Genomic DNA, 12,355 nt, shown 5'->3' on the forward strand with positions numbered 1-12,355 from the left:
GGGAAGAGCATGCTAGGAAAGGAAACTTATTTCAGCTCTAATCAAAGAGCATTTTGACACTGCAATGTCTTCGCCAAGAAGTTGCATTCAGTTGTGGGACTTTCAGGAATAATTCAAAACAATACTGAAAACCAGTTTGGCTAGATGTTTCATGGCATGGTTGATCTATTTTTCCAAGACTCATTCAGCCTATATATAATTCCTTTGTTTATTCCTGTAATTATAAAAAAAAAGTCATTATGTAAAGGTGGATAGAATTACTATAAAAAATGTAATCTGAAAATTCAAAAGGTATATTTACTTTCTGCACCAAGGAGAGAACAACCTAGTTCAGTCAATAAATTTATTTTTAATAGAGAGTTTGATCCAACTCCTAATATAGTCAGTGGCAATCTGTAAAGCAGTGGTCTACACCCTTAAGGGTCAGAGGCCTAGAGACGGCCAGCCTGTCCAATAAGCCCTGCCTGACACACCTGGGAGGGGCCAGACATATTATCTGGCTGATTAAGGGCTGCAAGGGAGACAGGGAGTTCTGGGAGAGATCTTAAGCACACAGGGGGAGAAACCACAGAGTTCTGCAGTCAGTGGAGAAGCCTGGGCCCTTACAGCAGATGCAGGGTTTGCTAGAGGAAGCTGAGCTAGTAAGACAGCTACTGTGCACTGGAAAGAAGCTGCTGAAAATAACTGTTTAGAGAGGCTGTATAGCTGGCAAGGGAGACTGATCCTGTTTTAGCTCCCTGAAGACTGGCTTCACCAGGCCTAGAGATTTTTGTTTTAGGACACTGAAATTCTGAGTAGTCCTAACTTGGCCTCTGAGGTAAAAGCCTTCAAATTATTACTTCAAACTAGCTCCTTTGAGTAGGCTTCATTAAAGAGACTCATGCTGCTGTTAATTAGAGAGTGTTTGGCTTCTTTCTGCAGACTGTTAGTGTGAACTCCTTACCTCATGGAAGGGGGAACTGAGACAGGCTGCAGCAGGGACACTTAGAAGGGGTTGCTACAGAACAGGTAGGCCCATTTATAAAGTCTTTTCATTGACTTTAGGACCCAACTTCTGCTAATTTAACATGATTTCAGCATTCCAATGCAAAGCTAAGTTCCAACAGAAACTGAACTGATGTCAATGCATCTCTTACATGCACATCATTTGTGAGTCATGTCATGCCTCTGACAATATAAATGTGTTACTCATAAAACAGCAGAGCCCTGCTTAAAACTAAAATATTGGTCCAACCAAACTGGCATTTAACAGACTTACTGCTATAATTCTTATTTGCATAATGCTATATATAATTAGGGAACATATCTGCTGAAAAAATGTAAGTACAATTCCTGATAATATTTTAACCTTCTTGTGAAAAAAGTAGCCATAGACAACACTTGGCTTCCAAAAAGTAAAATATTGTGCTAATTAGACCTTCACCTATTGACGGTTCTTGGCTGATGCTTGTACTGTTAATCTTTCCAATTTAGTTTATATAACCATAGGGCTGGCTACACTTGCAAGTTACAGTGCAATAAAGTAGCCCTGGGTGCCCTAGCTCACTGCCCATCCACCCTGGCAAGGCACGTAGTGAGCTCTGACTCGACAGCTACAGTGCTGCTGGTACACTACCTTGGCAAGTGGAATAACATTTGCTGCGCCCCCGCTGGAGCCCTGCGGCACCAGTGTGGACAAGGTGTTGCATTACTGTGCTCTGATCAGCCTCCAGAAACGTCCCATAACCCCTTAAGTCAAGTGACCACTCTTGTCACTGTTTTGAACTCTCTGTAGGAATGCAGATATGCTCTTTGAAAGCTCCGTTTCTGACAGCTGGCTGCTTATCTGCTCTGAGACAGATAAGTGTGCTCCATGACAGATTAGTGTGGAATGCTGTGCATGAAAGAGGCAGGGGGAGGGGGAGAGGGTGTCTGCTGCTGTCTGAATTTACAAGACAGCATGCTGACATGCTCTCAGCCCCCCCACCTATTCTCTCTTCCCCCACATACACACAACACACCCCCTGTCATACTCCACCACCCCCATTTGAAAAGCACATTGCAGTCATTTGCATTCTGGAATAGCTGCCCATAATGCACTGCTCCCAGTGCTGCTGCAAATGTGGCAATGCCAGTGGGCAAGCAGCTGTCAGTGTGGACAGACTGCAGTGCTTTCCCTACTGCGGTCTCCAAAGGTGGGTTTAATTCACAGTGCTCTACATCTGCAAGTGTAGCCATGCCCATAGATTTAATAAATCTTAAGGTGTAGGTAACACAGGGTCATATTCAGTTTCCATCTGTTTTTGACTGAGCAATGATCCTTTTGACCTTAGAAGGCAATTCTCAAGTGAGGGCCACTGGAAAAAATGATATGATTATGGTGGAGGATTCCACAGATCCACCCCCTTTCCCTTTGTTAGTTTCAGTTCTGTGAAGTTATATTAGTACATGGGGCAACTTCCTATGTGTTGTGAAATGTCACAGAATGTCATTTAAATGTATGTGCTAAGAATATCTGCAAAAGTTTTGTTAGGTGAATACTGCATTAAGTACACAGACATTCAGAAATACCCTGTCATGTGTGGATAAACACTTTTCACAAAACAAGCACTCTATCAGTTCTCATCCTCAAAGGAAACCTGCCCACCACTTTCAAAAGAGGAGCCTTTGAGGCTCAATTCATTACTCTGCTAGATGTTAAAAATCAAGAACTGATCAGAGATGCTGGATTTATGGTTTATTATAACAATCTGCAATCCACTTAGCCCCTTCTTTTTGTCCTATGACTGCACAGGTGTTAATAGTTACTCTAACTTGACTGGTCCCTTATAATATGTGCTAATTACTTATGCTAAACAATCTGTTCCACCTTGCATTTTGCTATGATGCTGCTTTCCCAAACCTGAAAAAGAGCACAGCTTGGCTTGAAAGCTTGTCTCAGCCACAGAAGTTAATTCAATAGAAGATATTACCTCACCCACGTTTTCTCTCTCATATCCTGGGACCAACATGTCTATAGCTATACTGTATGCTTTGATTCAGATGTCAGATCCAAATGGGATCCAGCATTCTGTTGTGTTTCAGATAAAATCAAAATGGTGCATTCTATGTACTCATTGAAACCTGTTTCCTTAAGATGATAGATGACACAGAGAAAGCCCATTTGTGTGGGTGGAAAAACCCAGAACAATCCTCTTTAGTTGTGTATTATGTCTGATTAGGCAAGTGGTTGTATCCAATGTAGTGATTGAGTCACATGTGCCTATCGCGCTGAAGGAACCAGAGCAAGCACAAAAGTACTCTGAGGCTACGTCTACACTATAGGATAAATTCGAATTAGCTTAAACTAATTTTATAAAACAGATATTATAAAGTCGATTGTGCGCGTCCACACTAGGCACATTAATTCGGTGGTGTTCGTCCATGATCTGAGGCTAGTGTCGATTTCTGGAGCGGTGCATTGTGGGTAGCTACTGTAAAATAATGAGGCCAATAACGTCGATTTGCGTCCACACTAACCCTAATCCGATATAATAATATCGATTTTAGCATTACTCCTCTCATTTTGTAGGAGTACAGAAATCGATTTAAAGAGCCCTTTAAATTGATATAAAGAGCAGTGTAGTGTGGACGGGTGCAGGGTTAAATCGATTTAACGCTGTTAAAATCGGTTTAACAGCGTAGTGTAGACCAGGCCTTAGTGAAACACAGGAATAATATTGCAGTTTTTGTGACAGTGAATGCCCTAGCATCAGTAGTAGTGGGCTGAATATTACCACTTCCCCAGAATAGGACCAAATGTCCTTAGGAGACTGATTTTTCTGTGAGAGATCTGGTTCTACATCGGTCACTGTAATTAGTAGAATGCAGAGAGTTGCAGGTCTGTAGGTTTAGAAACTTTTGATCACCTGCAAAGAGTAATTCCAAGGGCATGGTTTAGAAGTCAGATTGGTTCTCTTGGCACATGTAGGAAATTGATTCTCTTAGCCTTTTATTATAATCACAGTAAGCTCACACATCTCTCTCCCCCTAAATCTGTTCCTTGTTTATGAACCAAACATTTCCCGAGACTTCGGCAATTCAATTAAGAGGCCTGCCTCCAGTCCTTAAAGGGTTTCTGGCTCATTGAAACAAAGGGAAGAATGGACCCATAGAATTTATTTTTCAGAGTGCACTGCAGCATGACAAAACTCTAGAGATCCTTTTATAAAGATGTATCAGCAGGAGCCAATGATATGTTTGTGAACCTCAGTCTGAGCGGAGAAGCCCTTTTGGGTCTGACAACTCAGTTTATCAGAAGTAGTCACAAATTAGGCTTGCGACAAACCATTCAGAAAAGGATCTATGACTCTGTAATATACACACAAATTTGATCTGCCACAGGACTACTCTTTGAGTATGTCTACAGTTGAACTGGGAAGTGTGATTCCCAGCTCACATAGCTGTATCTGTGCTGGGTCTCCTCAAGTTAGTGGCTAGTAGTGTGTCCACGCTGGCATGGACTAGCTGCTGGAGTATGTAACTAAGGCATTAGGTGGGATTGTTCTTGGGGAAGGCTAGCCTGAATGGCCATCCATGCTGCTATGGACACATTGCTATTTTTAGGCACTAGTTCAAGCAAAGCGCCTTCTGCAGGAGGGACTGGGCTCCAAAGGTACAGTACTCATGAACATTAGGAGTGGTAGACAGGGGATACCCATTTATTACCAGAAGTTGCTACCTAAATGGACTGAGGAGGAGTGAACCTGCTACCTTCATGAAATCAAGCTCCAGACTAAGGAAAGTGGGCCATTATCTCATCCCCTGAATGTAAGACCTTAACAGTGGAAGGGAGTAGCAGTCTCCAGCTGCTCTTTTCTACCCTGCCTCCCCCTTGTGATACTCCTCAGGGTACATTCTGTACTGATAGATAGCTGTGTTCTTTCAAATTCACCAACATGGGGTGCCTCTTACCCTGCTTCGCTGTAAGAGCAATCACTCCTGGTCTGCTCACACACAGCCATCGGCATGTAAGTCACTCTCAGCTATAGTGAATAAGTGCTGTAGTCAATCACTCGTGTTGTCAGTATGCAGCTACCGCTGTGTTGCTCTGCTCTTGTTCGATGATGATAACAGTCGGCTGTGTGCGTGTTCCCTCTGTGTGCTGCCCCGGCTCTGCACAGATCACTGATGCAGCAAACCCCGAGAGAATCCCCAAAGACCACAGACTCTAGTAAGGTACGAAGGAATCCAAGCCAGGTTTACTGTCAAATGAAGCACAGTAATAGTTTTCTGTAGACTCTACAAGACATACTACGAATATGTGCCCCTGGCAATGGACACAGCTCAGTCTGTGGTGGGATTTTCCACTGCCCCCTAGAATGGACAAAGATGCACACTCCCAGGACCTACTTTTATACAGTTACAGGACAGATTACTCATCCCTACTGATGTATTGAGGTACAGCCTCTTGGCTCATTAGGGTGCTGTCTCCCCTTTGATCATGTTGTTCCAGACAAACAGATCTATCCATCCTGCTGTCCTGTCTTTAAGATGCACCTGCCTGTTCCTTGTTATGTCTGTGGAGTGTCCTGATGTCATCTTGGCACAAGTTCCTCTCCTCGCTACTTCTGTGAATGTGGCCTGCTTCTGGCTCACAGCCCAGTTTTTGCTTAGCAATACCTGGAAGTACTTTGGTTCAGGGTTCAGGCTTCAGGCCTCAGACTAGGCCTCTGACACAAGAGTTTGTTTCAGGGCCTCATCTTACTACATCATGAATTACAATGCAGGGTAATATCAGCAGACTCCTAGCCCTAGGCTTTCTTCCAGAACCGTGCTTCTTGTACTGCCCACCACACTTCTGGACAACACACGTTCATATAAAGTCTGTCATTTCATTATCTCACATGAAATTCCTCAAACATATGGTTTAGAAAAAACAAAGTTTATTAATTACAGAAAGATACATTTTGTGATTACAAGTAATGAGGCATGAAAGTCAAAATTGGTTACAAAGAATTAAAAGGTAAAATGTAAATTAATACCTAATTTAACAAGCTAAGTGAATTCAAAGCAAAGGTTTCTCTCACCACTTGCTGTAGCAAACCTACTGGCTGAACTCCTTTCGGATAGGATCTGTCCTCAGTCTTCCTTTGTCCTTTAAGTTGTCGAGGCTGTGAGCAGAGATGAAGGGAGAGAGATGATTTGGAGCCTCTGTTCCTCATTTTTATCATTTTTCTCTTCTTTGAGAATCATCTCCAGATGATGTTCAGGAGACAGCAAGGCTGTGGGGATAGGTGTTCCTTTGCCAAAAAGTAGATTTCTTCCTCAGACCCTTTTTCCTGCCAAGGAATAGCTGCTTAACCAGGTGATAGTCTATTTCATTTTGTTGACACCCTGCTGAGATGTCAGTTTGCCTTTTGTCTCTGAGAAATTGGTTTGCGCCTGCCTTTCTAAACTTGGAGCATGTCTCAACAAAGTCATAGTAGAATTTCATAACTTTACATACAATCTTGCCACACATTTTACCAGGACAATAATGATCAACAAAATATGAGTTTTCAAATGATACCTCGAAGGCATACTTTGTATAAAATTTAGCATAGTCTTGTAAAAAGGGTGAACATAAGGGACAGATTGTCACATCCTGCTACTAGCAAAAGAAGTTGACTCAAAAAGAGAACACAGCCAATAAGTAAAAATGGCCTGTCTTGGCTGTACTCGGACCATCCTAGTTTCTTTATGAGATGCCCCTAAGCTACACACTGGAGCCCCAAAAGGAACCAGAGAAAGATTATTTATAATCAGCTCATTCTGAGTCATGTTCTGTTCCAGTTGAAGTCACATGGCTGTAATGGGAGCTAGTCTTTTAACTAGTTCTCTGAAAATATCTGCTCAGTGTTCAGTGGTAGTCAAAGAAACTAACTGTTAGGAACGATGAAGAAAGGAATAGATAAGATAGAAAATATAATGCCACTATATAAATCTATTCTCTACTTGCTTCACCTGCAAAGGGTTAAAAAAGCCCATAGGTAAAAGGAATGGAGTGGACACCTGACCAAAAGAGTCAATGGGAAGGCTAGAACTTTTTAAAATTGGAGAAAAACTTTCCATTTGTCTGTTTGTCTGTTCTCTGGAGAGAGGGGACAGAGCAAAAATAGGGCTGGCGCTATGCTGTAAAAAGGTATGAAAATCACCAGATCATACCAAGAAACTACTCAGTTTGAAACCACAGATATGTAAGTAGATCAGGAAATGTCTAGGAAGACATGATTAGATTTATCTTTTTTATTTCTGTAAGGCTTGTGCACTCCTTTGTGCTAACTCTCAAATGCTTTTGTTTTGCTTATAACCATTAAGCTGGACCTCAAGAGAACCATTCTTGATGCTTAATTATTGTATTTGCTCTTTTAAAATCTAGCAATAGCCTAAGTTCCAGATGTATTTTCATTCTTTTTGTTTTTAATAAAATTTTCCTTTTTTAAGAACAGGATAGGGTTTTTTGTGTCCTAAGAGGTTTGTGCATATATTGTTTAATTAGCTGGTGGCAACAGCTGATTTCCTTTGGGTTTTTTTCTGCAACTTTTCCGTGGAGGGGGTGGTAGTGAGAGGACTTGAGGGTACCCCACAGGAAGGAATTCTCAAGTGCACCTTCCTGGGTCAAAAGGATTTTTTTGCACTTGGGAGGTGGCAGCATCTATGCATCCAAAGTCAGAGAGAAGCTGTAACCCTGGGAGTTTAATACCAGTCTGGAGTGGCCAGTATTAATTTTTAGAATCCTTGTGGGCCCCCACCTTCTGCACTCTAAGTGCCAGAGTGGGAAATCAGCCTTGACAAAGGCAGGGCTGGCTCTACTGTTTTCACCTCCTCAAGTAGCTCACTGTTGCTGTGGACTGCAGGGGCAGTCCGTTTGCCCTTAGGGTGGCTCGTGCGTTTCCGCGATGGCGGCAATTTGGCGGCAGCTTCTGTCTTCAGCCAGCTGAACAGGACAGGTGAATGTAGAAGCTGCTGCCGAATGGCCACCGCCGTGGAAATGCTCCAGCCGCCCTAACAGCATATGGACTGCCCCCGCCGTCCGCGGTGGCAAGTCAGCATGCTGCTTGTGGGCAAAAACACAGGGACTGCCGCTCCTTGCAGAGTGCCATGCCAAACACCTGCTTGGGATGCTGGTGGCTGGAGCCGGCCCTGGACAGGGCGCTTTGGCAATTAGGCTGCTATGTGGTATTTAAGCACTTAGACTGCATTTATGTATAGGAATTATTAAGAAATAAGTAATGTAAAACTTTAATATTAATATTTGATACTTACTATGGGAAGCGCAAAAGGTACATATGAATAGGGGCTGCTACTGCCTTTATTATAATCAGGGTAAAGGATCAAATATAGTATGTATCTGTACTATTATCATAAAGAGTGGTGTAAAATACCACACCCAGTTCCTTTTTCTTTAGGTTCACCCTGAGACAGTGTAAACTGAATCAGTATCTTCATTCTGATGGATTCCACTAACTTTTCCTTTCTTGTAACCAGTGATCTCCACAGAGTTGTAAGTATGTCCAAAACTAGACTGTAAGTATGAACAATGCAGGAAGCCACTTTACTGTACTTATTTTATTCTAAGTGCTATGTATATTGATTTCCTATTATTTCCATTGTGATTGTCTGTATAAAATAAAGTTTCTCTGTGTGTTTCACCAGATTCCATCTCCTCAACTTACTTGAAGTAGCTGCCTAGGAAAAGAACCTGTTTTCTGAAAAAAGTACATGTTGCACCCCAGTATATAATCTTATAAGTGTAGTAATTGTTCAGGCTCCATTTATTACTTTTGGCACTACTGTCGATATTCCTTACATACAGTAAATCCCACAGTTCCTCCTGTGGTGCAGCTGGGTGTACTTCGGTAACCCCACTCAACTCTGAGGGAAGCTGTCTAGATGTTAGGTAATTCACGTTAGTGTCACAAAGCTTTCTGCTTATTTCCATGAGATCCTGTCACTCTAGTGCAATTAATGGGTTGAGGTTGACTTCCTAGTGACAGCTTCGGTGCTGAAACTGTGCACATGTCTGGTAGTAAGAGATTAGTATTATCCGTTGTTCTGATGTTTTTGATCCCAAGAATTAATATATTCAGGCAATCCATTCATTACAGTAATGCTAAGCAGACCATTATTTATACACAGAAAAGACTGAGCTTTAAGTACAATTGGAAAGGCAGTGTTTGACTACAGATTGGTCTGTTGAAATGTATTATGATAAAAATTGTTTTTAATTAAAAACAGCCAACATCCACATGGATCTGTGAAACATGACAGCTAGGTGAGCCTAGTCTAAATATATTAAATTCTGTTAGTTTTGACTTCTGGGGCTGATGGAAGAGCAGTAGTCAGACTTCTAAAAGGCCAGACCACAGCATCAGTTTGGAGAAGTGGTAGCAAACCCTGCTGCTCAAATTCATTGTGGGTGGGTGTGTTAAACTTGCCCTTTTGGAAAGCTTGCTTAATTTTATTGTAATAAGTCAGGATCACCAGTTCATTCCTGCCAATTGCTTGCTTTTCCATCTTTCTCTGACTCATTTGTATATATCACCACTTTATTTTATGTCTTGGTGCATAAAAGCCAACCTCACAGCAATTTTTTTTTGCTGAGAGAACTTCAATAAGTTCTGAAGTAAGTGTTTCATTTACTGCCACATGCCATACATACATGGCATATAGTTTTATATAAACCACAACACTCAGCTGTTCCTGTTTAGGTAAAACATGTGAGTTTCATGTTCAGGAGCCTCCTGAGCTGGTAAGCTGCCTCAGAGAGCAAGTTTTATAGATCTCTCAAAACATCAGAGGAATGAGGCTCTTCTGAGCCTGTTCTGTTCTGGAAGAGCAGTTGGCTTAATTTAAGTTGGTAGAAATCTACACAACTCCTGAATTTTTTTTGGACATTCTGGAACTAAGGGGTAATTGAATGAGAGACAGGAACAGGTTTGAGAGGAGACTCTTCTATTCTATTCTTTTCAGATCCTCTGCCTCCCTACATGAACCTGAACCTGCACAAAGACATGGTGTAACCCGCACACCTCCTGGGTGTGGTGTTCTGTCCCAGCTAGTGGCACCAATACCACTTAGAGATTAATGACTCTCATCTACAGCCTTAGCTAAGAGCAAAATGGCTTTTAGCTCATGCAATAGAGGCTCAAGTATTTAGCTCCCAAGGTCCCAGGTTCAATCCTGCCCACCGATGACTAGGGTCTGTCAGTGTTACAATGGAAGGGAGTGTCTTGGGTAAAAGGCATTCCTAACAAGCAATCTGGAGGGTGAGTGGAAAGTTAGTGCCAGCACCTACCTGAGACAGTCCAGCTCAATGGTTAGAACCAGGTTGAGGGAGGGCCCATGAACAAGAACTGGGGACCAAGGGTCAAAGCCAAAGATTGGAGCTGAAGCCAGGAAGGGAATACAGAGAAGGACAGGATGAGAACAGAGCAGGGCAGAGGCAAGAGCAATTGCAGCTCTGTGCAGAAGCATTGAGCATCTGGTGACTGGCTGCTACTGAGCTTACATGTGGGCCTACTGCAATCCAATTATGCTCATTAATCATCCTGGAGGCTGACCTGGCCGGTTCTCAGACTCAGCTGAAAGTTTTCAATCCTGACAGTTCTCTGGTTTTGGAGGAGGCTGGTAGGGGAGGAAAAGGTCAAGTCTGGCAGTTGAGAAGTGTGTGAGTGAAGTAAATGGAAGTTTGAGGCCATGTCTATGGTACAGCAACACAGTGATGGCGCTGCAGCACCATAGTGTAGATGCTTCCTACATCTATGGAAGGGTTTTTCTGTCTCATTCATCCACATCTACAAGGGGTAGAGCTAGGTTGACGGTAGCTACACCAGGGGTTAGGTTGCCCCAACTGCCCCACACAGGACATATTTTTCACAGCCCTGTGCAATTAGCTAGGTCCAGCTAATTTTTAAGGATGAATGAGGCCTGAGTAAGAACCTTAGGGAGTGGTCCTAAATGATAATAAAGGAGGAAAATGTGGGAAAACTCTGCCATTCCAATTTTTCACAAGTTCAGTGACCCATTTTTCTGGTGTTAGCTCATGTGTAGTCATTCTGAGTATTTGAATCTGAACCTCAAAGTGGAACGCTACAAAAATCACAGAATTTTAAAGTTAAAGGTAGAATCTCCTGAATAACACATGATTTCCATCCAAACTGAGTTTTCTGTCAGCATCCCCCTCTTCTGCCTTTGGCAGGGAAAGAGAACATCATCTTTGGAATCCACCAATTGCTATTCTTAGATGTGCCTTCAGGATTTTGAACAGGAGCACCACCTTACTTTTTGGGATATGTTTGTGTGAGAGGGGAACTAGGGGGCACTTTGGTGTCCTTAATCTCCTCTTTCACTTGAGCAGATATCACTGACTGTGCCTAAAGCTTGTGAGTTGCCTGCAGCATCACATGAGGACTTTCAGTAATGATGCTGGTGAACTGTACCATAGAATCTCTATAGATAGAAATGCCACACTTGACTAATAAGAGTGTAGCAGTAGGAATATACTGTTGACCACCTGACCAGGATGGTGACGGTTGTGAAATGCTCAGGGAGATTGAGAGATTACAAAAACAAACCCAATGATGAAGAGAGATTTCAACTATCCCTGTATTAACTAGGTACTTGTCACCTCAGGATAGGAAACAGAGAAAATTTCTAAACACCATTAAAGACTGCTTCTTGCAGCAGATAGTCCTGGAACCCACAAGGGTAGAGGCAATTATTGATTTTGTCCTAAGGGGAACACAGGATCTTGTCCATGAGATGAATATAGTTGAACTGATCAGTAATAGGGACCATAAATTAATTACATTAACATCCTGGGGCGGCAGGGGTATCAAAGAAGCCAATTACAGTAGCATTTAACTTCCAAAAGGGAGAACTACACAAAAATGAGGAAGCTAGTTCAATAGAAAGTAAAAGGAATAGATACAAGAGTGAAATGTCTGCAACCTATGTGAAGACTACTTAAGAACACCATAATAGAGGCTTCTACTAAATGCAACATGACCAGGCATCCAGTTTTTAATGGGACAATCCCATATTTAAGCTGCCTTCCAGGTGTCCTGACTTTTTGTTAAATATGGGCAAATTGTCCCGTATTTTCTGGGATCGTATCACAGAGCTGGCAGCAGGGGGAAGGCAAGCAGCAATGCTCGCTCATCCAGTATGTTCCCGCACCCAGGGCCGGCCTTAGGATTTATGGTGCCCTAGGCGAGATTATTAAACTGGTGCCCCTGTGCCTGATCTGCTCTTAGCAACACAAACATAAGCTTATAGTATTGGAAAACTTGCCACATTCACATTATTAAAACCAGTTTAACTTAATTAAGCACACTGTAATGCTGATGGACTA

General features: G+C 42.4%; 1 long non-coding RNA gene across 1 annotated transcript; it reads left to right on the plus strand.

Annotated features, from left to right (window-relative positions):
* The first annotated feature begins 564 nt into the window (after positions 1-564).
* Positions 565-8,498, plus strand: LOC115655278. Its single transcript, XR_004001360.1, has 3 exons — positions 565-817; positions 922-1,008; positions 8,409-8,498. It is a non-coding gene; the product is annotated as an uncharacterized LOC115655278 (long non-coding RNA).
* The last annotated feature ends 3,857 nt before the right edge of the window (positions 8,499-12,355 follow it).

The sequence above is a fragment of the Gopherus evgoodei genome, chromosome 7 (assembly GCF_007399415.2).
Source record: "Gopherus evgoodei ecotype Sinaloan lineage chromosome 7, rGopEvg1_v1.p, whole genome shotgun sequence".
Lineage (NCBI taxonomy): Eukaryota > Metazoa > Chordata > Testudines > Testudinidae > Gopherus > Gopherus evgoodei.